The sequence below is a fragment of the Giraffa tippelskirchi genome, chromosome 4, assembly GCF_054371585.1.
Source record: "Giraffa tippelskirchi isolate mGirTip1 chromosome 4, T2T-mGirTip1v1.2.pri, whole genome shotgun sequence".
Classification (NCBI taxonomy): Eukaryota; Metazoa; Chordata; class Mammalia; order Artiodactyla; family Giraffidae; genus Giraffa; species Giraffa tippelskirchi.
Window position 1 is genome coordinate 30,102,035 of NC_137278.1, and position 22,552 is coordinate 30,124,586.

Sequence of the window (22,552 nt, forward strand, 5' to 3'; positions counted from 1 at the left end):
CCAACCCAGTGCCAGTGAGACGGAAACTCGAAAGGAGCAGAGCGCTAGCAGCTGGGCTATTAATAGGGCAGCCCGGGCATGTCCAGGCTTAGGAGAGGCCCCGTTCCTGTTGGGGGACATGGTCCTAGAGCTGCGAGGCCTTGGGGATCACTCTGGAATCCCGCCAACCCACCTCCCTCTGCTCTGCACTGCTGAGTTGACCCAGGTCGCTTGAAGTGGGAGCCCAGTTCTGAGCAGCCCTGGTGCAGGACTCTAGTGAAGAACTTCTAAAGCCCCACCTGGATGCAGCTCAAGGGTTAGCAGACAGAAGGCATATTTGAGAGGGAAACAAGCTTTTCCTTTTTCCTTCAGAGGAAAATTTGACTTAAGGAAAGCAGGGCCTGCCCAGCAGCCATCTGGATGCTACATAGCTCAGAAGCTAAATCCAGTACTCCCGTTTCCCAGAGCAGTTCTCAGAGGAGCCTTCCCAAGTGTTGGGCCTTGATGGACTTTAAAAAGGGTGCTCATGTCTGCAGTTCAGGACAGATGAACCTGCCGTATACAGCTGCACAGGCTGTGCACTGAACAACTGTGGACTTCCATTCTGGGTCTTGCCATATTGTGATAACTTACAAGGGAACACAGCTGGCATTCTGGGATAGCCCAGCTGGCTGTTTTGAAGAAGGCTGCTAGAACACCAAGAAATGGAACAGCTAGCAGAGCCAGAAGGCCCACTGTTCAAACCTCTCACTTTATACACAAAAACAGAGGCCTAGGGAGGGAAGGGACTTGACCAAGGTGGCACAGCATCTATAGAAGAGGTAACGGTATGGCTGCACTTCCTGGCCCCCAGGCCCCTCCTGCCTCTTGTCACCTTTTCTGTTTGATTCCTCTTAAAATTCACCTTCATTAGTACCAGTGAGGGATGCAGCCTTGAGGAGAAAAGGTCACATTCTGGAGTTTTCTGCCTTCCCAAGCAGCGTTCTAAACTGTGATTTTTCTCGAAGGCCTAGGCTGGGCTGGCCCTTCTGTCTGCTCTGTTTATTCAGGCTTTTTGGCCCATATGTTTTGTCCATTTCATGCTCCCCCTCCTGCTTTTCCCAGATTGTTTCCTGTAGGTTTGGAGTTTTATTTTTTGCATCTGCCCCCGCCAAAGTATGTGTGTTGATGTGCAAGATCTGAAAACTCTGGGAGCAATAAATTCCATCCAACTCCAGGCGCCCTGCCCAGGCTCTGCATTCTTCTTCAGACCAATGTGAGGCCCAAGGGTGGCCAAGCACGCGCTAAGATCACCACCCACAGGCGGCCACTTTCCTTCTGACTCTGCAGAGCAGCATCTGAAGTCCAGGAAGGTCCTGAGTAGCCCTTCTAGACCCTGAGCCTTCAATTCCCAGTCCTGGAGCAAGGCTAGGAAGGGCACAGTGCTGAGTTAGCAGCAAATCAAGGTGCCGCAGATTCAGGGGTGGTGGGAGTGAGGCCAACCAGAGGAGACTAATTTATTCATCCATTCATAAGTATTTATTTAGCACCTACTGTGTGCCTAATCAAAGCAAACATTCTTGCCTTTATGGAGCTTGCCCGGTGGGCGGGGAGCCAGGGAGGGGACAGGGGTGTGGGGGAGGGGGTCAAGAACATTCCAGGCAGAGGGATGAAAATGTGGAGGTGCCCCTGGTCTGTGCAGGGAACCCATGAGAGACCCCAACTCGTGGGGCATTTGGACTGGACCCCTCTGGTCACCTCGTGAGGGAAGAGACCGAAAGGACCAGGGCAGAGCCAGTATCCAGCTCTAAGGCTCCGTGTGTCCTCCTGTCTCCAAGCCAGCCCTATCTCTGGGTTCCCAGTCCACACAACCAGCTAATCTCTGGACCAAGCCTTGGGTGCCATGGGCATCTCAGCGTCACTTCATGCAGCCTTTCGGCCCTCAGCCCCCTCAGTTGGGCTTCGGGACTCAGACCCCCACGTCTAGCCCAGTGTCATCCCTGACTCTTCCCTCACCCTTTCCCCCACAGCCCATGGCTAATCACCATCAACCTCCTCATTAAATTATCCCCATCATCCATCCCCAAGCCCACAGTGCCAATCTAGGCCCTCACCCAGATTCCCCTGATCACAGGCCTCCGAATGGTCTCCCAGCATCGCGCCCTGCCCTCCAGCCTTCCCCTGGCCCTCATCCAGGTTAGAAATGCCCCCTTGGGGCTCCAGCCAGGCCTGCTGAGCTTCACCTTCCACCCCACCTGCTGGGCAGCCGCACCGGAGGGAAACAGTGGGCTCTCAGTGGAGGCTCATCCCAGCCTTTGCCACCACGCCTTCTTCCCGCAGGGCCCCCATCTCCCCTCCCACCTGGGGAACATTGCTGCTGCTGCTGCTGCTGCTGCTAAGTCGCTTCAGTCGTGTCCGACTCTGTGCGACCCCATAGACGGCAGCCCACCAGGCTCCGCCGTCCCTGGGATTCTCCAGGCAAGAATACTGGAGTGGGTTGCCATTTCCTTCTCCCGTGCATGAAAGGGAAAAGTGAAAGTGAAGTCGCTCAGGCGTGTCCGACTCTTAGCGACCCCATGGGCTGCAGCCTACCAAGCTCCTCTGTCCATGGGATTTTCTAGGCAAGAGTACTGGAGTGGGGTGCCATTGCCTTCTCCAGGGGAACATTGATCATCTCCCAAAACCCAGTCCTGTCGTTCCTCCCCGAGCTCTTTCTGGCCAACCTCTCCCACCCCTGAAAGAGGATTAACTTTCCCCTCCTCTCTCTGTCTTGCGTCTGACGCACCGAGGTCCTCAGTAAGGGTCGAATGGAGAAATGAGGACCCTTGACTGCCCCCCACCAACTTCCTCCTTCAGCACCTGGCCGCACGAGCCTCAGAGCCGTCCTGAGCCCACTGGACTGGGTGCATGGCAGGTTTGCAGAAACCGTGGGGTGGGTGAGGGGGCGTCTCGTAAGCACCTTGCTCACTGCTGTGGAAGGAGAGAGGTTTGAGTAGCCTCTAGGGACTGGGTCCCCTCCTCAATAGGGACAGTGACACCAGTTGGTCAGCGGCAGCTGTGGCTTCACAAAAGGGAGATGGCCAGGAGGTCAGGAGGGTGTTAGAAGCCCATAGATTGCATGATGGAAGAGCTATGGGGATGGAGTGGGGGAAGAATGTGGGGGAGGTGATCCCCACATTGAATTCCATGCCGCCCACCCAAAGACCCAGAAGTCTTGGAAGCTGAGCCCAATCATCTCTGAAGTCAGCGCCCGGGAGTTATCATGGACATCGCAGGGCAGCTGCACAGGCACACTCTGACCTGGGCAAGCAGGGCAGAGGCTGGTAGGTGAGCCCCCAGGGAGGGGCTCAGGTTCTACATGGTGACAGGTCCAAGGCCTCATAAGGAGCTCACAGCCCTGCCAGGCCAGCTGCAGCCCGGCGCACCCCAATGTCAGCCTGTGCTTTGGGGTCACACAGACATTTTAGCAGGAATAATCCATTCCCTGTCCAGAGTGAACATGCCAAGGAAGTAGCTTATCTGCCCAGAAAACAAGGGACAGAGAGCTCGAGGTGACGTTGCTGTGTCAAGGTGCTGTGACACCTCTTCGCTGTCAGGGACAGCCAAGAACAGATGATTCTTCACGAATCTGTTGGGAGAAGGGGATTGTCTTCTGGCCCCCAAAGAGTTTTGTGTGGGAGCCACCCTGACCCCTGCAGGTAAGCCCTCAGCCCCACCCACCTGGCACGCTGGTCCAGGACTTTATACCTGACTTGGAAGCCGTGTTAAGGAAATAGTCACCATTTGATTTTCTAAGTTGCTTTTTTAAACTATTTTCCCCCACTATCCCACTGGTCCCCTCAGGGTCCTCAGCTTGAGTGCTATGCTTTCTTTGTCTTTGTGCCCATCATGGAGTCAGATAGGAATTAGCAGGCAGGATCAGGAGGGGATCTTGAAAGCCCTGGTTGAGCTGGGGTGGGCCACTCATGTTCAGCGGGTGGGAGGCCTTCCCCAAGCCCCAGGGGGTAAACCTCTCAGTTATCAGGGTACCTGGTCTGGTGGCTTGTTGACAGTTTAGTGATTTCTAATGAGATTCAAACGTGGGGGGAAATCTGTCCTTATGCCAGTGCTTTGATTACAAAGCCTGGATGTTTGGAGACATTCAGACACTGAAGGGCTTGGGTTGGACTTTTCCCTCCTTTTCTACCAGGATGAGTGTGTCGTATCAGAAGAGTGAACGGTTGTGGGGGGCGGTCTGCATTGTATAGCTCCACAGGGCTTTCACTCTCCCCCAGGCCCCATCTTCTCAGGATGCTGATGATTCTGGGTCTCTCTTTCCCGTGGGACAGCCTCTCCATCACTCTTTTGGGACAGCAGTGATCCCTCAGGGGACATGGAGTCAGGACCAGGGTCCTGCTGACAGGGCAGGTCCAGAGAGCCTTCCTTTCTATCTCCTCCCTCCCCTAGGGAGGCCCCCCAGCTACACAGGAGCACCATCCTAGGGCAAGATTCTGCCCCTTGCCCTGTCGCCACTTCTTCTGAGCTCTGGTGCCTCACTTTCCCTGCCTGCACTGATGCAAAGAGCTGACACCCTGAAAAAGACCCTGATGGTGGGAAACACTGAAGGCAGAAGGAGAAAGGGGCAGTAAAGGATGAGCTGGTTAGATAGCATCACTGACTCAATGGACATGAGTTTGAGTAAACTCCAGGGGATCGTGAAGGACAGGGAAGCCTGGCATCTGCAGTCCATGGGGTCACAAAGAGTTGGACACAACTTAACAGCTGAGCCACAACACTCTGAATAACCATTGCTGCCCGCCCACCTCACTAGGTAGTTAGGAGCCTGAAATGACAGGCTGCATGTGGCAGGTCTTAGACATGTGATAAAATGAAAAGGGTGTTTCTACACTTCTTACACAGCAGTGGTTGGAAGTTTCTGCCTGGCACGTTGCCCTGCAGCTTCCTGGGCTGGCCATATTTGGAGAGCCCGGGGAACCATAGGCTTCATGGACCGAGCAGCAATTTCACGGTAAAGTCAGGCGCTGGGCTGTTGGGGGGCGGGGGGTGCACCATCTGGAACTGATCGGTGTTTTCCTGAAGTCAGAGGCCATCCACACACTTCCTGCCCAGCTTCTCCAGGCCCTGGAATGGTTCCCACCTGGAGCAGGAGCAGCGGCGTTTTATTCACCCTAGAAGACGTGTGCCCCCAAACCCTTGGGCACACAGCACCCCCAGGCAGCCCCAGCACCGCTCTGTGCCAACCCCTTTTCATCGTCTTTCTGTAAACACGTTAAAAATTGCCTTTCTGAAATTCTGTTTTCCACCCCTCCTGCAATTTTCTGGCCTCCCCTGATTTCAGCCTCCAGGATTGAAATTCTTTCTCCCAGTCTCCACGAGGAATTGGTGAAACAGAAAAAGCAGGAAATTAATGTCCCAGCCTCAAGGCTCCACACAGCATTAGATGGAATTAAAGGAGAATAATGAGTCGATACACACACAACTCTGTTGTTCTTTGATTTTCCTTTCAAAATTCATGTAGTGAATGCTTCCTCCATCCCACACCATCTTAGACTGGTAGACTCGCTAGCGTCCTGAATGAATTTACATACCAAATGGGTTTTAATTTTATATTTTCGCTTAAGGTCAGGACATTTATTTATTATCATTATTTATTACTGAAGCACGAGTGGTTTTAATTATTTTAGTGTTCCTCCTACAAAGCCGGATTGCTGCTAGCTACAGAACGTTTTCCGTTTCCGCTCACATAAATAATATAGTTTTTAATTTCATGAAGATTTAGTATTCGTCTGCTTTGTAAATTAAAGTCATCGTTTACCACAACAGAGACGGAGTGTTTGGAACATCCTGATGGACTTTCTTGGCGGCGTCTCCTTTGGCGACTGCTTTACCCAGTTTTGGTCATCTGGGGCAGGTGCCCAGAAAGGGGGACCCGCCACGGGGCCAGGAGGAAAGAAGGTAGTGAAGCGTGGAAGGAGAAGAATGGGAGGAAGGGGAAATGAACCCCCCTCTCTCACGCAGCATCACTTGAGTTTACATGGATCACCCCATTGGGCCCCCCTAAACCCTTCCCAAGCCCATGTATGTGTCTACTACACCGGTCAGGAAACTGAGGTTCTAACTTACCTGATACCACTCAAATCCACGCCACAGGTTCAGATCCACACCTGTCTGACTCCAAGGCTGAGCCCCTCTCCCTCCCTCCTATGAAGACATGCACCAGGACGCAGGCCGGGGCAGAGGCTGGCGGAGGCTGTGGCCAGCATGGGTGGGAGCAGAAGCACAGAGGAGGAAGACGCAGGCAGGACAGGTGGAGGGTGGCAGCCACCGGCCGGGCCGTGAGGGTGAATGTGTGTATCCTCGTGGAGCAGAAGCATCCTGACTGTCTTGGGGGAGGGACAGAGGCCCCTCGTCTTGTGTAGAGGCAGTGTCCCCAACACACAGCCAGGATAATCCCTCTGGATACTCCAGAACCACTGAATCTTGTGGGACCCCTCCTCAGAGTCTCTTCCATCCCCACCACCATTTCTTTCCACCTGGATCCTCTCCCTTTCAAGGATGCTATGTGTCAGTAAATTATGAGTTTCCCAGTGCAGGGAGCATCCCCCATCCATAACCCACGATGCCTTGTCTGTAAATCACTCTCCCTGGCCTCTCTGAGGCCATCTCTGGCCATCCCTGGGCTGGCTTCATTCCTGGAAGCCTTCCCAGAAGGCAGCCGATGGTCAATCAGGAACCATTTTCACATTGCCTGTCACGAGGACACCATTCCATGGCACCAGGTCCACTTTTGCTGCCAGCATAGCCTCTGGAATGAATAGGTTGTTTGGGGTTGCCATGGAGAAGCTGGGCCCTTTGGTGGTTTGAGCTGTGCTACATGTTAACAGGAGGCCTTCACCCAACAGCAGGGGCCAGGCAGGGCAGCAGCCTCACACCCTGGTGCCCTCCCCAGGCAGTCAATGCCCCCCATTCGGACCCAGCCAGCCAGCTGCATCCCCATCCCTTAGGGCTATTAGCAGGTTAAAAACATATTAAATTTAGATGGCAACAGCTTCATTCTGTATGAGGTTTCTTGAGTTCTCATCCAGGCTCCAGCTACAAATCAGCCTCTTCGAGACTCCGTCTCCAGGCAGAGGTCTTCGTGTCCTGGTGGCTGTGTCCCCGGGGAGAGCAAGGAGCCCATTTAGTAACCGCACTCATGTCGGCCCAGAACAAACAGAGTCGCTCGGACGCGCCATGATTAATCAGGGGCCGTGCCACACTGTCCTTGCGCACAACGTGGCTTAGATCTGAGCAGAAAATAGAGCTCACACTGAGTCATCCTTCTCCATAACAGAAGATGAAATTGCGTTAGCTACTTAGCTAGTGGGGATGCGGTCCGTTAGGGAAAGTCCCGGAGCAGGAATATCCCTCTTTAGCACATCTTTAATCCCTCCCCTGTGAGCATCTCCCTCTAAATGGGTGAGATAGGAAGACTTCCGTCCCAGGACAAAGCCATCTCCTACCTAGAATGGCAAAATGCTTTCCTCCATCTCAGACACAGGAGGACATAAATAAACAAGAGATGCCTGGTGTGTATGTCACCCATTTTTCAGATTTTCTTCTCTCTTACTCATGGCACTAACGTAAGTGGTACTTCTGGGTTGGTACCAGCCAGATAGGTGCCTGGGGACTCAGGAAGTCTCGGAGCCGTGTTTAGACTCAAACAGAGCTAATGGCCAAGCCTCTCCCCACCAAAAAGGAAAATAAAATAGCTTTCAGAGCCAGATTGCTCACTGCTGTATACCAGGGCCAGGGGCAGGAGTTTTGTTTTCATTAGATGGGCTTCCCCTGAAATACAGGCCCTCACATGAAAAAGACATTTGAGGGGAGGCTTTCTTTTAAAAATGTGTAATTAGATATTTGTTTAGCATTTCCTCAATTTTATAGAGGAAGAGGTGGAAGCTTGGAGACTGAGGAGCCTGCCCGAGGTCACGCAGCCTTTGAGGGAGGTATTGTTAGTCCTCTCAGCTCAGCGCTTGGCCTCAGGAACCCTCATTCTGCCCGCACAGGCAGAATGAGGCAAAGAGGAGGTCAGAAAACAAGATAAGGGCCATTTGTAATTATGGCGGCCGTCCTGTAGGAGGTGGGGCATGATGGCTTTGGGTGGCAGGACCTGGAAGGACCGGATGAGGGGCAGCAGGAAGGCTCAGAAGAAACCAGCCTGGCAGGAGCAGACAGGACCCAGCAGAGGATGGGGAAAATGAGTCTGCATAAGGGAACGGGGGAAGGAACTGGGACTCAGATGCCCGGATGAGAGTTGGGCTTGATCTGAGGGATGGAAGCAGTGCTGGAAATGAGGTTCAAAGCCCTGCACCTCGTCCAGGCTGTGCTGCAAGCCTGCTGTGTGCCCCTCCAGTCGTGTCCAACTCTTTGCGACCCCATGGACTGTAGCCCGCCAGGCTCCTCTGTCCATGGGATTCTCCAGGCAAGAATACTGGAGTGGGTTACCATGCCCTCCTCCAGGGGATCCTCCCAACCCAGGGATCAAACCCATGTCTCCTAAGTCTCCTGCATTGACAGGTGGGTTCTTTACCACTAGCGCCACCTGGGATCCTCCAGGCTGTGCTGCAAACCTGCTGTGTGCCTTGTCCAAAGCAGGACATGGGGAGCCAGTAAGGTTCTTCTAAAGAGAAGATTCAGGGGCTTCCGTGGAGGTAGGTCCCCTGGGTCCTTTCCCACCCTGCCCTGGAGTCCTGGGCCTTCGAACTGAGAGAACAGCTCCTTCCCTGGGTGCTGGGGATGGCCCCGGGCTCCTTTCCAATCTGGGGATTACTTGGTTCTGCAGGACTTAAGAGGCATCAGAAAGGCATCTGGGCAGCTCCGCAGGGTGTGGGGGACATGGCGACACTTCAAGAGGACAATAATAACCAGACTGAGTGCACGCGAGGTTAGTGACAAAAACAATGGTGATGGTGGTTGGCATGTATTGAATCTTTACTGCCTGCCAGGTGTAAGTGCCTTGCACACACTTTGCATCACACTCTGTAGGGCATCATCCCCACTTTACAATAATTAAAAACTGAAGTGCAGGGAATTTCATTTGCCAAGGTTATTTGCAAAGTAAGTAACCTTCCAAGATTCTGACCTCAGGATCATCTGACTCCAGGACAGTGTGTAAGAGTTTATCTTCCCAGTATTTGCCTCAAGCAAAAAGTCAGAATTCTGGCGGCATTCATTGTACTGCTTGCAGACACACGTGCACACGTGCACGTGGGTTGTGCATGGGCACACCCAGCCCAGTCCTGGTTGCACCCAGGATCCCTGATGCCAGCTCTCCCTGCAGCCACGGATGGCTGCATGAGAGCCATCACTACCCAGCCACAGGGAGAAATGATCGCCCCTCTCCAAGGACAGATCACTAACTCACAGCAGGGTCTGCAACAGAGAAAACTCCCAGCGTGCCAGCCTGTGACTGTGGAGGCCCCGAGAAAGGGAGGCTCCAGCAGAGCCTGGGGCTGCAGTGTGCTTTGCCTGTGATGGGGAGTCTTCGCTATGCTGGGTCCCTGGGCTGTCCTCCTGCCTGCAGTGCCAAGGGGAGCCTGGCAGCTAAAAGGGGCCATGTTGAAATGAGGCTTGAGAATACAGAACTGCAGGGTCTCTGCCTGCTGGATCCCAGGCGACCATCCTCAGACCCAGAAGGCCAAGGGAGAGGGATGGGGCCAGGGAAAGCCAGGCCTGGTGCGGAGCCTTGTAGGAGCTGCCCATGCACTGGCCAGCTGGCCTGGGGAAAGGTCACAGGAAACCCCCGCATTCCTCTCCCAGCATTCTTTCCTATTTAAGGGGCATTTATGACATAAGCAGCTACAGTGGGGCAGGCAGGGGCAAGAAAAGTAGAGAATGTTTCAGTTTCTCAAGGTCAGACAACAGGGAGGAGAAAAGCGCCTCGTGCAGAATCGTCCAAGGTTGGTGGTGAGGACTCTGGCTGAGCTTCAAGCTCTCGGTTCAAGGCCCAGATGTGCCCCTGGCCTTGCCTAAGTCTCTTAGCTTGTCTTGGTGCTGTTCACTTACCTGTTAAGGGGGGGAAATACAACACCCCTGAATCCCTCCTAGGTAGCTGTAGAGGAGTCAGGGCTTTCCCCATCAGTAATAACAAAACATTGAAGGTAATGTTGGTTTCTTTAGTTACCTTTTCAATTATCATCAACTCCTACAGTAGTGAAATATCTTTAAATATCTGCATATATATTGAACACATATCACACAAGATCTTATATACACTTAATATAGAAAATATTTTTAGATTTACACATAGAAATATTTATATTCTCACACGTGTATACATGTAAATATACACGTATGTATTTTGGAAAAGTGGTCTTCCACAGCGGCTCAGCAGTAAAGAGTCAGCCTGCAATGCAGAAGACATGGGTTCTATCCCTGGGTTGGGAAGAGCCCCTGGAGAAGAAAATGGCAACCTGCTCCAGTATTCTTGCCTGGGAAAACCCATGGACAGAGAAGCCTGAAGGGCTATGGTCCATGGGGTCACGAAACAGTCAGATATGACTTAGCGACTAAACAAACAACATTGTGGAAAAGTAAGAGTGTAAAGCATTCTAAATGAGGAAACTGGTACTCACCCTTAATAGTATACACGATATTTTTTCCTCTAGCATTTTCTGTTGTGTGGACAGAGAATGTGTGTATTGCTGTTGGTAATTTTAAAACAAAGGGGAAGGACTTCCCTAGCAGTCCAGTGGTCAAGATTTTACCTTTCAATATGGGAGGTGCATGTTCGACCCCTGGTTGGGGAGTTAAGATTTCACATGTTTCATGGCCAAAAAAATAAAATATAAAGCAGAAGCAATATTGTAACAAATTTGATAAAAACTTTAAAAATGGTCTACATTAAAAAAAAATTAAAATTAAAAAAAAATGGGTGGCAGAGGCAGGGAATGAGCCCAGCCTCTTTGCAAGGTGTTACAAGGTGCTAGGTCCCTCCTCTGTGCTTCCTTCCATGTACTGATTACATAGTGATACCCTGGGTTCAGCCACAGCCTTCCACTGCCTTCCTCAGGGTGTCCCCCTGAGGTCCCAGCCCTCCCTCACATTCTGCAGGGAGTAGATATATATATATATACCTCCACTTGAGGGGATCTGCCACATTATCCACAAGTTTTCAAGCATGGGGCCGGGGTAAGAGCAAAGAGGAAATTCGTTCCCGCATATTAGCTGGAACACAGCCCAAGCTGGAGGTTGGTGACACCAAAATAATTGGAGGTAAGAGCTGTGAGGCCATTAAGATAAATTTTTGACATAAAAATGTAGGCTGGTTCATAAAAGGTTGCAGTGACAATAGGTTATAGTGACAGTTTTTCAACAACTGTATAAGTCTCCAGATGGAAAGAGATTCAACATTAATGAATTATGGGCAGTCTGGACAACACAGCATCCTTCTATAGGTGTAGATCTGAAGGAAGAAAAAAGTTATTCAGACGGGCCCATATTAAATAGCATTATTGTTAAAACATGGAGCGGAGAAAGAGTGAAAGCGTTAGAGGCTTAAAGACTCAGCTACTGAGGCAGCAAGTCCTTGGTCTTCCAACCTGGGCACTGGGTGTGTGTGGTCCAGTCTCTTGTCTAATGAGAATCTGTGTCCCAGGATCCCGAGCTGACATCCACACTTACCTGGCAGGGCTCCCGGGACTTCCTGTGTAGGGAGCCTTGTCCCTCCACTGGCTCTGCTTTTACAGTTTTGTCGTTTTGATTTCATCGCCTCCACCGACTCCTGGATAAGACCTTCTTAAATGGAATGTCCTTCTTAAATGGAAGGGGGAGTCCTAGAGACTTACACAGTTGTTGAAAAGCTGTCACTATAACCTACTGTCACTGCAACCTTTTATGAGCTCAAGAAAGAGTGGGATCCATCAGGCTGGGAGATGGGGAAAGACCTGGCTCACACCGCACCCTCCCTGCCAGAGTCTCCTCAGGGCCACTGATCAAGTTCTTGTCTCTGAGTCAGAGAGCAGAAGAGGCCACCTTTGACCCTGTCCACCTGTATTTAGCTAAAAATAACAATGGCCACAATGATAAACATCATCACTGCATGCTTGCAGTGTGTCTGATGCTGCACTGAGCACACTGCATTGTCTTATTTAAGGCTCAAACAACCCTATGACATAAGTACATTATTCCCAGTTTACAGATAATAAAACAAAGTCCTAGGGAAGTTAATCTGAGGTTAGCTAATGTTCAAACTGCTTGGGATTTAAATCTGTTTTGTCTGACCCCCAAGGCTGGACCCCTGACCACTCAACGATACTGTTGTTGCTGTGTTAGTCTCTCAGTTGTGTCCGACTCTTTTGCAACCCCATGGACTGTAGCCCTCCAGGCTCCTCTGTCCATGGGATTTCCCAGGCAAGAATACTGGGGTTGGGCTGCCATTTCCTTCTCCAGGAGATCTTCCCAACCCTGGGATCGAACCCTAGTCTCCTGCACTGCAGGCAGATTCTTTACTGCTGAGCCACCAGGGAAGCCTCCCACCGTACTATACCAATCCAGGAATACTCATGTGCTCAAAAACTAGACAAAAAGCCTCATTAAAAAGGGAAAGGGGCTTGTAAATGCCTGCAAGGGCTATTGAGAGGCTCAGCAAGCAGGGATGCAAGATTTGCTGGGCTGCTGAAATTCACACAACTTTAAATGGGCTTTGGTTGGAAGGAAAGCATCCTTGATAGTAAAATGTCTGAGTTCAGTGATTTCACTCTGGGTGTGTGAATTTAGATTAATAATTTGCTAATGGCAGTTAAATGAGATGAAGTAATTTATGTGGCTGTAAGGGAGCAAAACTCCACACTGGAACAAGCATCTATTTTCAAGTCTCCACTCTGGGTGGTTTGCCAGAGGAAAGCACTGGCAGGTCTGCGTCTTATTAAACCACACTGTGCTTATGAATGATGCCCTCAGATGAGGACAGACCCTTTAGGGACCACCTCAGTCCCCAGAGTGGGAATGTAGGACCAAACGAGGCTCTACGAGAACTAAGCTGTGTTCTGCATCTCATTGTGACTTCCTTCCAGCTTCCACAGTTCTAGACAAAGAACAGATTCCTTCAGGCAAAAGCACTGGAGTTGGGGGGAGAGGGATGCTCCAAGATGCCCAGTGAAAAACAAGAGTGCACCTTTGTCTCAGTTCTCGTTACTATAACAAATACACCAACAGACTGGGTGGCTTATAAACAAGAGAAGTTTATTTCTCATAGTTCTGGGAACTGAAGGTCCAAGGTCAGGGTGCCAGCTTGGTCAGGTTCTGACAAGGGCTGTCTTCCAGCTTACAGCCTGCCCACTTCTTATTGTATCTTCACATGGCAGGGAGAGGGCTAGAGAACTCTCTGGGATCTCTTCTATGAGGGCACAAATCCCATTTGTGAGGGTCCCACCCTCATCATCTAATTACCTCCCAAATACACTACCTTCTAATACCATCACATTGGGGGTTAAGATTTCGACATATGAATTTTGGGGGGACACAAACATTCAGTCCATAGCAACCTCCCCACTAAATAGAGCGTTTTTGGTCTTTAGACTCTCAGGCTAGCCCACAACACTGCCCAGATAGCTCTTGCCTGATGACTTTTTTATGATGTCAGGGATTTCTACCCATAATCCTAGCAGGTCATTTGTTTGTGGCCCAGCCTCTCATGGGACACACCAGATAATTACCTGAGCCTCTTCGATATCAGGCACATGTGGGGCTCAGTTAACAGTTGCTGCTTCAAGCTCACCCAGAGAGGGAAGCCCTTGGGGCTCTGGGTCCAGAGAAGGGTGAATGGCCAGGCTGAGACAGGGGCAATGAGCAGAGTCCAGTGGCCATGGCAGTTACAGCCCTGTTGACACCTGCTCACCCAGGGGTGGGGGACATCTGTAAGGGAGCCCGAGTGTGTCCCTGGTCCTCAACACCTTTGACAAGCACAGGATAGCCCCTCTGGGGGGCCCCTCTGACCATGCCTAGTTTCTGCAGGATTTGGAGACAACCAGAGCACAGGGCTTCTTCCCCCTAACCAACAAGGGGGATGGCGTGCAGGACAGTTAGACGTGACACTGACCCTGAGCCCCCTGGAGCAGCCCCTGAGTGATCTGCCCCTCCTTCCACCCCAGGCCTGTGTGGGGCAGGCGTGTTGGGTTACCCTTTCTCCTTGGGCTTTTCTTAGTAACAGCGCTGGCTGCAGCGGCTGCACAGAAGGCTCCTGGAGACATTCTGTCCTGGTCAGCCCCCAGGCTGACCCTGAGTCAGCACATCCACCCCCCACACACACACACACACACCGCCCCAGGAAGCCTCCTCCCCACCTGCTCCGGGTCCTGGGTGAGGTCAGTGGAGCACTTTGAGAGCCACCAGGGGGGGTCAGGAAAGCCGCGATCGTGGCCTACAAGTAACTGACTGTCCCTCCCAGCCAAGGAACAGCTCTAGGCAGCTGTTCTGACAGAAAATGCCTGTTTAAATTCAGGTCCTGTCTCCAGAGAGTCTGATTCCAGGTGGTGTGTGAGGCTGGATCACGAGTGCTAATTCAGCCTGGGCCCAGGGGACTGCACCCTGCTGGCTCAGAGAGGTCAGGGCACAGAAGGGTCTGCCATCCCAGGCCAGCTTGGATTGGCCAGCGATTCTGTGGCCCGTCGACCCTTGATTTCTCGGGAAATGACATCATGACTCCCGTCCATTGGCAGATGAGATCCTGGATATGGAGTGAGCGGCCCTCTGAGCCCCACCTGGTGGTGAGCAATCTGGGGTGAGGTCATAGGTCAGGACAGTGCCTCACCTCAGTGTAGGCCAGTTTCAGGGCAGTGTGTTCATTGGCTTTCCTTGACCCTAGCACCAGAGAGAGGGCATCCTTCCCTGGCTGCGCCTCACCCGGCAGCCTCTTTCAGAAAACCAACCACGGGTTACTCTTCTTCCATGTACCCCAGGGCCTTTGAAAGGGCCTGGGCTTAAAACCCACCTGTAAAGTGAGTGGCTGGGTGGGAGACCTTGAGGCTTCTTGAACTCTGCAATCCCAGATTTTCGATCTGAGACGATCAGATTTGGGGGCCATCCAGAGATCAACCCTGGGGAGCAGCCGCCTGATTGTAGAGCCCCCAGTGGAATCATTACCAGAGGCCCTGATGCAGCTGCAATTAGGGGCCAGAGGGAAGAGGAGTCTGCACTCAGTTCACCATGGAGCTCAGGGTAGGAAAGCATCATCGGGAGGGGGGGTGATCATCCAGCCCTGTACCCACGTCCTCCAAAGAGGCTCTGCCCAGAGGAGGGGCCTAGAATTGCCGTGAGGAGGCCATAGCACCAAGCAGTCACTTCCGCGGACTCAGGCTTCTGGGCCTGGTGGACAGACGGACAGACCTATTGTGCTTCTGGTCCTCAGTGCCCAGGGCTGGGAAAGGCCCGGTGGGACCCTGTTGCTATCCAGCATGAGGCTTCTGGACCCAGGACTGTTGGACGGTTGGAAGAGCACTGTCCCCTCCATAACTGAAGCAGCTGCTGCTGGTTACAAGGCCTGCTGATAAGTGGTCCCACTGGGACGCAGGTGTCACCAGAGGAAAGAATTGACAGTGATAAAAGTGGCAGATTTCCTGGGAGACAGCGTCCCTTCCAGGCAGCAGCAGGAGCCCTGGAGGTGGACATCGAGAACTTTTCCTTCTGGTTCTGACAGTGGACGTGCCCTGAGGACTCAGGCCCCTGGAGCACTGAGTGCGCCTCTGAAAAATGGAAAGACCATGTCACTTTGGGTCATTTGAGTTCATCAGAGAGAAAGAGAGGAATGAGAGCAGCTATGAGAACAGAACTTTAAAATATGCATGGAGGGACTTCCTTGGTGGTCAAGTGGCTAAGACCCTGTGCTCCCAATGCAGGGGGCCTGGGGCTCAATCCCTGGTCAGGGAACTAGATCGTGCATGCCGCAACAAGAGATTCCACATGCCACAATGAAAATCAAAGATCTCGTGTGCCACAACTAAGAGACGGCATAGCCAAATAAATAAATAAAAACAAATTTAAAATACAATAAAATAAGCATGGGTGCCATGGAACCAGTGTTGGCACTCTTCTGAAATGGGAGAGAATCCCATCCTTGAGGCTGCCTCCCTCCACCCCTCTCCCACACCTCTTCTTCTGTCCCCTTGGCTGGCTGGGGACAAAGGTCCATCCTGACTCAGTTCCCTGCCCTCACCCATGGCTGCACTCAAGGCTCAGAGGCAGCTAGATGTCTTCTTAACCTTTTTCAGAACCCAGGGCCAGGCCCCTCTGATGGTGAAGCAGGAAGGTCCTTATGGAGGGTCAATCGAGAGTTCTGCCCTGCCTGCTGGAGTCAGGCCTGATCCAGCCTGACCTGACCTCCTTACTCTGTAAGACCCTGCATCAGTCCTCAACCCCCTAGAGGACAATATGGCCCTGTTTCTCACTGGTGACTGCGATGCTGCCCTGTGTCCCTGCGGGAGGAGGCCCCCCAGGGACCATCAGGCCCTCCATAGAACATGGTCCTTGGCTTGAAAGGAACAACAGCCTGTGAGCGACATGGAGGAAGCCCTCACCCCCATCTTCTCTTCACTTTGTTGAGATAGAAGGCAAATTCTGATCCTATTTCCAGAACATGTAAATCCTTGCTGATGTAAGTGTCCATGCAAACTGATGCATATCCTAGCCTCTGGGTCTGAAAGACAGAGGGATTCTAATGAAAGCAAGAAAGTTATCCAGAACCTTCCTTTTTCTTCTTCTACCAGATCTTCAGGAACTTCAGGGAAAACTCCTTGAAGGACAAGTTAGAGTATATAGAGGGTAAGGGTCTGGGTCAACTTTTGAGTGTATGTGTGAGTGTTGAGGGGGAGGGGTGGAGGGAGGAGAGATTTCTAGAACATCCTTTAGGTATTCAGGGAGGTGGTGTAAGCAGAAGCTGTACAGTCAGCTGCAAACCTGGGGCTTGTGCACAGTGGGTACTCAGAAAGGTGAAGCAGCCTGTTCCTCTGGCAGGCTCTGCTGTGAGGTATGGGGGTCTCCGCGAACTCATTGGTTCAGGATCCCCTTGTGGGGCTGCCTTTCCCATGACTTCCACTCTCATTAGCAGATTTTTGATTCCATCCAGCTGCGAGATCTAAATGCACCATGTTAGGCATTGCCTGACAGATTCTTAAGGGATCTGCCCAAAATTCTGTGTTCAGCCTGACCAATTTAACAATGAAAGGTTCACTTTATGAAATTCCTCTTCTTATGAAATGCAATTAGCAGTTTTAACCTCTTGAGGGAACAAATCATTCACTGCTTGGAGTGAGTAGATTTTATCAGACTTTTTTCCTCCCAAAGCTAAACAGAAGAGGGGAGGGGAAGAGGAAAGTCCCTCCCCAGGGGTTTGAGCACCCAGAGAGTGGGCACTTGTGGGCACATCAGGGAAGGAAGGAGGCAGCCGGAGACTTGCTGAGCCTCCACTAAATGGCAGACAGTCTTCTGGGACACATACCCTCAAAAGTTGACCCAGTGGTCTACTGGTAGCTCACATGGTAAAGAGTCTGCCTGGAGTGCAGGACATCCAAGTTTGATCCCTGGGTGAAGTAGATCCCCTGGAGAATGAAAGGGCAATCCACTCTAGTATTGTTATCTGCAAAATCCCATGGACAGAGGAGCCTGGTGGGGTACAGTCCATGGGGTCACAAAGAGTCGGACATGACTGAGCAACTAGAACATCTTGGGAGTTTAGCCACTCAACGAGTAGTTAGGGTGCTGCCACTGGTGTCCTGCAGGCAGGAGATGTGACCCAGAGAGGACCAGCCAATGGCTCGGAATGCACAGGGAACAGAGATTGGTGGGGGGCTTGGAAGGGGGTCCACTGACAACAGATAAGAATCTTTTCCCCCTGCTCTATGCTAGACATCCCTAGAAGGATGAAAGGAGATGGGGAAACGATTGCAAAACACCAGGGGATGGAGAAAAGGAGGTGGGAGACCACCAGTGAGGCACTTTGGTTTTTTTCATCTTAAACCAAATGAGAAAGATGGGTTTTTAACATTCATTTACTTATTCTTGGCTGTGCTGGGTCTTCACTGATGCGCATGGGCTTTCTCTAGTTTCAGAGAGCGGGGACTACTCTCTAGTTGCGGTGTGCAGGCTTCTCATTGCAGTGGCTTCTCTTGTTGCGAAGCACGGGCTCTAGGGCACGTAGGCTTCAGTAGTTGCAGAGCATGGGCTCAGTAGGTGCAGCTCGCAGGTTCCAGAGCACAGGCTGAGTAGTTGTGGCTCACAGACTTAGTTGCTCCATGGCATGTGGGATCTTCCCTGACCAGGGATCAAACCAGTGCCCCTTGCATTGCAAGGTGGATCTTAACCCAGGAAAGCTGTTTTTAACTGAATATCTGAAATTGAATTATATCTGATTATATATAGACTTCATACCTCATTCTTTGTTTCTTTGATGAACAAGGCTCTGTCGCAATATGAACTGCCATTCTCCCAATTTATAATTTAGTCAGTTTAAATTCTCACACACCCCTCTTTCCCAGGGCCCTTGAATTGACCCAGAGGGGCTGAAAGACTCCATCTTGGAGGTTATCAGTAATTGACCCAAAATGTCACCTTTTAGTGTCCACACAAGAATAGTGATATTCAGCTCTGTTCCTGGTTTGATGAGAGAGGAAAAGGCAATGCCCAGAAATAATTTGCAAGATGTTACCACATACAGAAGGGAGTAAAACTGGGTCTATAAACATGAAAATGGCAGTATCCACTTAGCGAAGTTTCAGTCTTTTACCTTGTTTTCTCTTGAACATATCTCTAGCTTACCTTCTGTACCAGGAACTCTCACACACCATATGATGATCACTCACCTATTGCTCCAAATCTCATTGAATGTTTTGGTTCTGTCTGCATCCTTCTCCCCAGCAAGACTGCAGTCTCCTTGGAGGCAGAGCTCAGCCTTTTTCCTCTTTGTCTGATCTTCAATGCGTGGGATATCATAGGAGCTCAGAAAATGTTTGTTGTTTTGTGTTTATTCAAAGTTAGAGCTATAATTCACAAAATACACACCTCACATGTACTCTGGTAAATTCTTCCTTTAATTGAAATGCATTCATTTGAGAAAGCGATGCTGATAGGAAGCAGATAACTGGAGAACTGATGGTTTTCTAAGTGACACGGGCCCCTTGAGATGTAAATTACAATATGGAGTATTTAGATACCAAACCCGTTGGGGGGAGGTACTGAGGATTATCCATTTCTCGCACAGAACATTCAATACAAACCCCAACTCATATTAATTAAAAATTCTAAATCACACAATTGTTTTTTTCTGGAAATACTTTTATGCTGTTTTATTTGTCACTGTTAATAATAACAATAATGATAATAATAACAATAAAACTACTATGTGATTAAGGTGCAGATAAGCAATTAGGAAGCAAAATATTTACAGGTTTTTAGCAAGCCTTGCACTAGGAACAGGAAGAGAATAATTACAAGGAGGTTTGTATGAGAGCTGGTTTCAGAAGATTCTTCAACTAGGAATTGAGGTAGGTCACAGGGCTCTCTTTTGTCTGTGATTCTGTTAACCTGTTCCTCTGATCGGCTAGTCACTCATTCATTTGACAAAATTTTATTTAGTGTATGCCAGGCAGAGTGCTAGATCCTGGGGATGCAATGCTAACTAGAAGAGATCCCACTCTCAAAGCCTGGAGTTAGCTGCAGACAACTGTAGCTACTACAACAATAGATACAACTGTACTGTGTCTATTACTGTTAAGTGTGGTATGGCCTTCCCAGGTGGCGCTAGTGGTAAAGAACCCATCTGCCAGTGGAGACGTAAGAGGTGTGGGTTCAATCCATGGGTCAGGAAGATCCCCTGGAGAAGGGCATGGCAACCCACTCCAGTATTCTTGCCTGGAGAATCCCATGGACAGAGGAGCCTGATGGGCTATAGTCCATGGGGTCGCAAAGAATCAAACATGATTGAAGCAACTTAGCACACAGCATGTGGTATGGCCGGCAATGGTGATGGTAGGTATTGCAGGCTCTGGGGGAGCCTTCCTGTGGGTATTTTGTCTAAGCTGAGACCTGTGAAATGAGTTGGAGCTATCCAGGGGAAAGCTGGCCAATGGGGAAGAGAGAGCTCCTTGGAGAGTCCCAGTGACCAAAATCAGCTTGGTAATTCAGAGGACTGAACATGGTTCAATGGACAGAAGTAGCAGTCAGACCTGAGTTGCCAAGGTCAGTTTGGACCATATCCTGAAGGTAGTGGGGAGCCACTGAAGGGTTTATCAAAACAGTGATCAGGTGTGCACTTCAGAAAGTTCACACTGGCTGCATTGTGGGGTGATAAGACAGGAAGCAGGACTACCAAGGTGGAGTCAGATACAGAAATTCATGATGATGGTGGCCCAGGTATGGGTAATAACAGTGGGGACAAGAAAAATGGGTGGGTTTGAGAAATTCAGAACAGGTAATAAAAATAACAATGATGAGCATTCAATTGGCTCTTACTCTACTCTTACTTTACTTTTCCCCAGAGCCTATAGTAAATGCTTTACATGTTGATTTGATATAAGCTTTAAACAAAACCTATGAGGTAGTGTTTATTATCTCCATTTTATAGGTGAGGAAGCTGAAACACAAAGAAGTTAAATAATTGGCCCAAGACAGTGCATACCAGTAATCTAAGTGTCATTGGTGAACCAGACTCCTGTTTGGACTTGAACACAGACCCCTGTTTAATTTTAGAGCTTGTGGTTCCAGCTACTAGTTGCATAGCAATGGGCGGTCCTTCACTCAGGTAAGAAAGAGGAGCTGAGCAGAGGAGTAGTAGTGTGACAAAAACATCAGACCACCCTTTGGGACTCACTTGATGCCAGAAGCAGTGGAGAACCCTTGGTGGCTGGACAAGGAGACACATGAAGACAATATGAACAAAAATCAGTAGAAACAACAAAAAAGAAACGGAGACTCATAGGGCCTCCAGATATATTAGAGTTTACAGATGCAGACACAAACTTTAAAATAACTATATCTTATCATGATCAAGGTGTCAACAGGCAAAATTGGAGTTTTCAGAAGAGAATGAGAAAAAAATATATATATATATATATTTTAAAGAAACAAATGTGAATAAATGCATAATACCCAAAATTAAGAACTCAATAATGAATTTAACAGATACAACCAAAAGGAAGAATATGAACTAAAAGATTGGTTAGAAAAGATATCCAGCTCTAAGTACAGAGAGACAGAGTAAAAAATACCCCAAGAAAGTAAAAAGGTGAGAGACGTTGAGGTTCCAGTGAAAAAGTCTAACACATGGGTACTTGAAATTCCAAAGAAAGTTCAGAGGAAATGAACCAGAGGCAGTATTTCAAGAGATAAGGGCAAAGAACATTCCTAAACTTTCAAAAGACATCAAGTCACAGATTTAAGAAGCATTACAAATTCCAAGCAGAATAAACAAAAAGTTTGCACTGTGGCATTCATAGTAAAACTGCTGAAAACTAATGACAGAGACAAATCCAAAAAGCAGGGGAAGAAAGGATTACTTCCAAAGGTATAATAATTAAACACAAAATTTTGGAAGTCAGAAGACAATGGGAATATCTATAAAGTGCTGAAATAAACTGTCAGCTTAGAATTTTATACCCAGTGACAATACCCTTCAAGAACAAAAATGAGTTTTTTTAATGTGCAGACAAACCAAAGCTGAGATAATTTATCACCAGAAAACCCACACTAAAGGAAATACCAAAGTATATTCCTCAGGCAGAAGGAAATTAATTCAAGATGAAAGGTTGGAGTTTGGGGAAGGAATGTAAGCAATAAAAACTGTAAAAATGTATGTCTAAGTGGATATTAACTTATAAAACAATAAAAATACTTGCATATGGAGCTTAACACAGACAGAAAAAAAATAGATGTAAAAATGGCATAGGGAGGAGAGGGGATGGTAAATGGGGTTTAATTATTTCAAGGTCCTTGAATTTACAAGGAAGAGAGGATAAATATCAATAAATTTTAGACGTCAATAAGTCAAGGATACAGGTAGTAATGTCTAAGGCTATTACAATGAAATAATGCAAAATATTTAATCTGAAAGAAAGAAAAGGAAAAAAGAGAAAGAGGAATCTAGAATACCTGAGACCAATAGAAAGCACTTCATAAAGTGATAAGTTTATACCTAAGTACATTAGTAAGTTCATCAAATGGATATGTTCTGACTAAAAGAGAAAGTTTTTCAAACTGAATTTAAAAATTCTGACTCTATGCTGTCTATAAAAACACATTCAAGGATAAAAGATATAGAAATATTAAAAGTAAAAAGATGAGGAAAAAAGAGTCCATGTGAAAATCAAGTGTAGCTACATTAATATCAAACTAAGTAGACTTTAAGACAAAAAGCAGTATTTTTTGAGTTAATAACAGAGTTAAAGGACATCTACTAATTATTAAAAAGCAAATCTTCATTTCACTAGGAAGATACAATAATTGCATACACAAAAGAATATAGCTCCAAGATGTATGAAGCAAAAATTGATAGAATTACAAGGAAAAAAGTAGAAAAATCCACAATCACAGTGGGAGATTTTTAGCACATCCTCTAAACAACCAATAG

General features: G+C 49.1%; 1 protein-coding gene and 1 long non-coding RNA gene across 4 annotated transcripts in view; both read left to right on the plus strand.

Moving 5' to 3' along the window:
* KLHL29 (kelch like family member 29) overlaps positions 1–22,552 on the plus strand; it is a 327,064-nt gene that overhangs the window by 209,731 nt on the left and 94,781 nt on the right. The window lies entirely within an intron of this gene.
* On the plus strand, positions 9,822–20,892 carry LOC145546260 (uncharacterized). The gene is made up of 2 exons (XR_014082704.1): positions 9,822–9,899; positions 20,552–20,892. It is a non-coding gene; the product is annotated as an uncharacterized LOC145546260 (long non-coding RNA).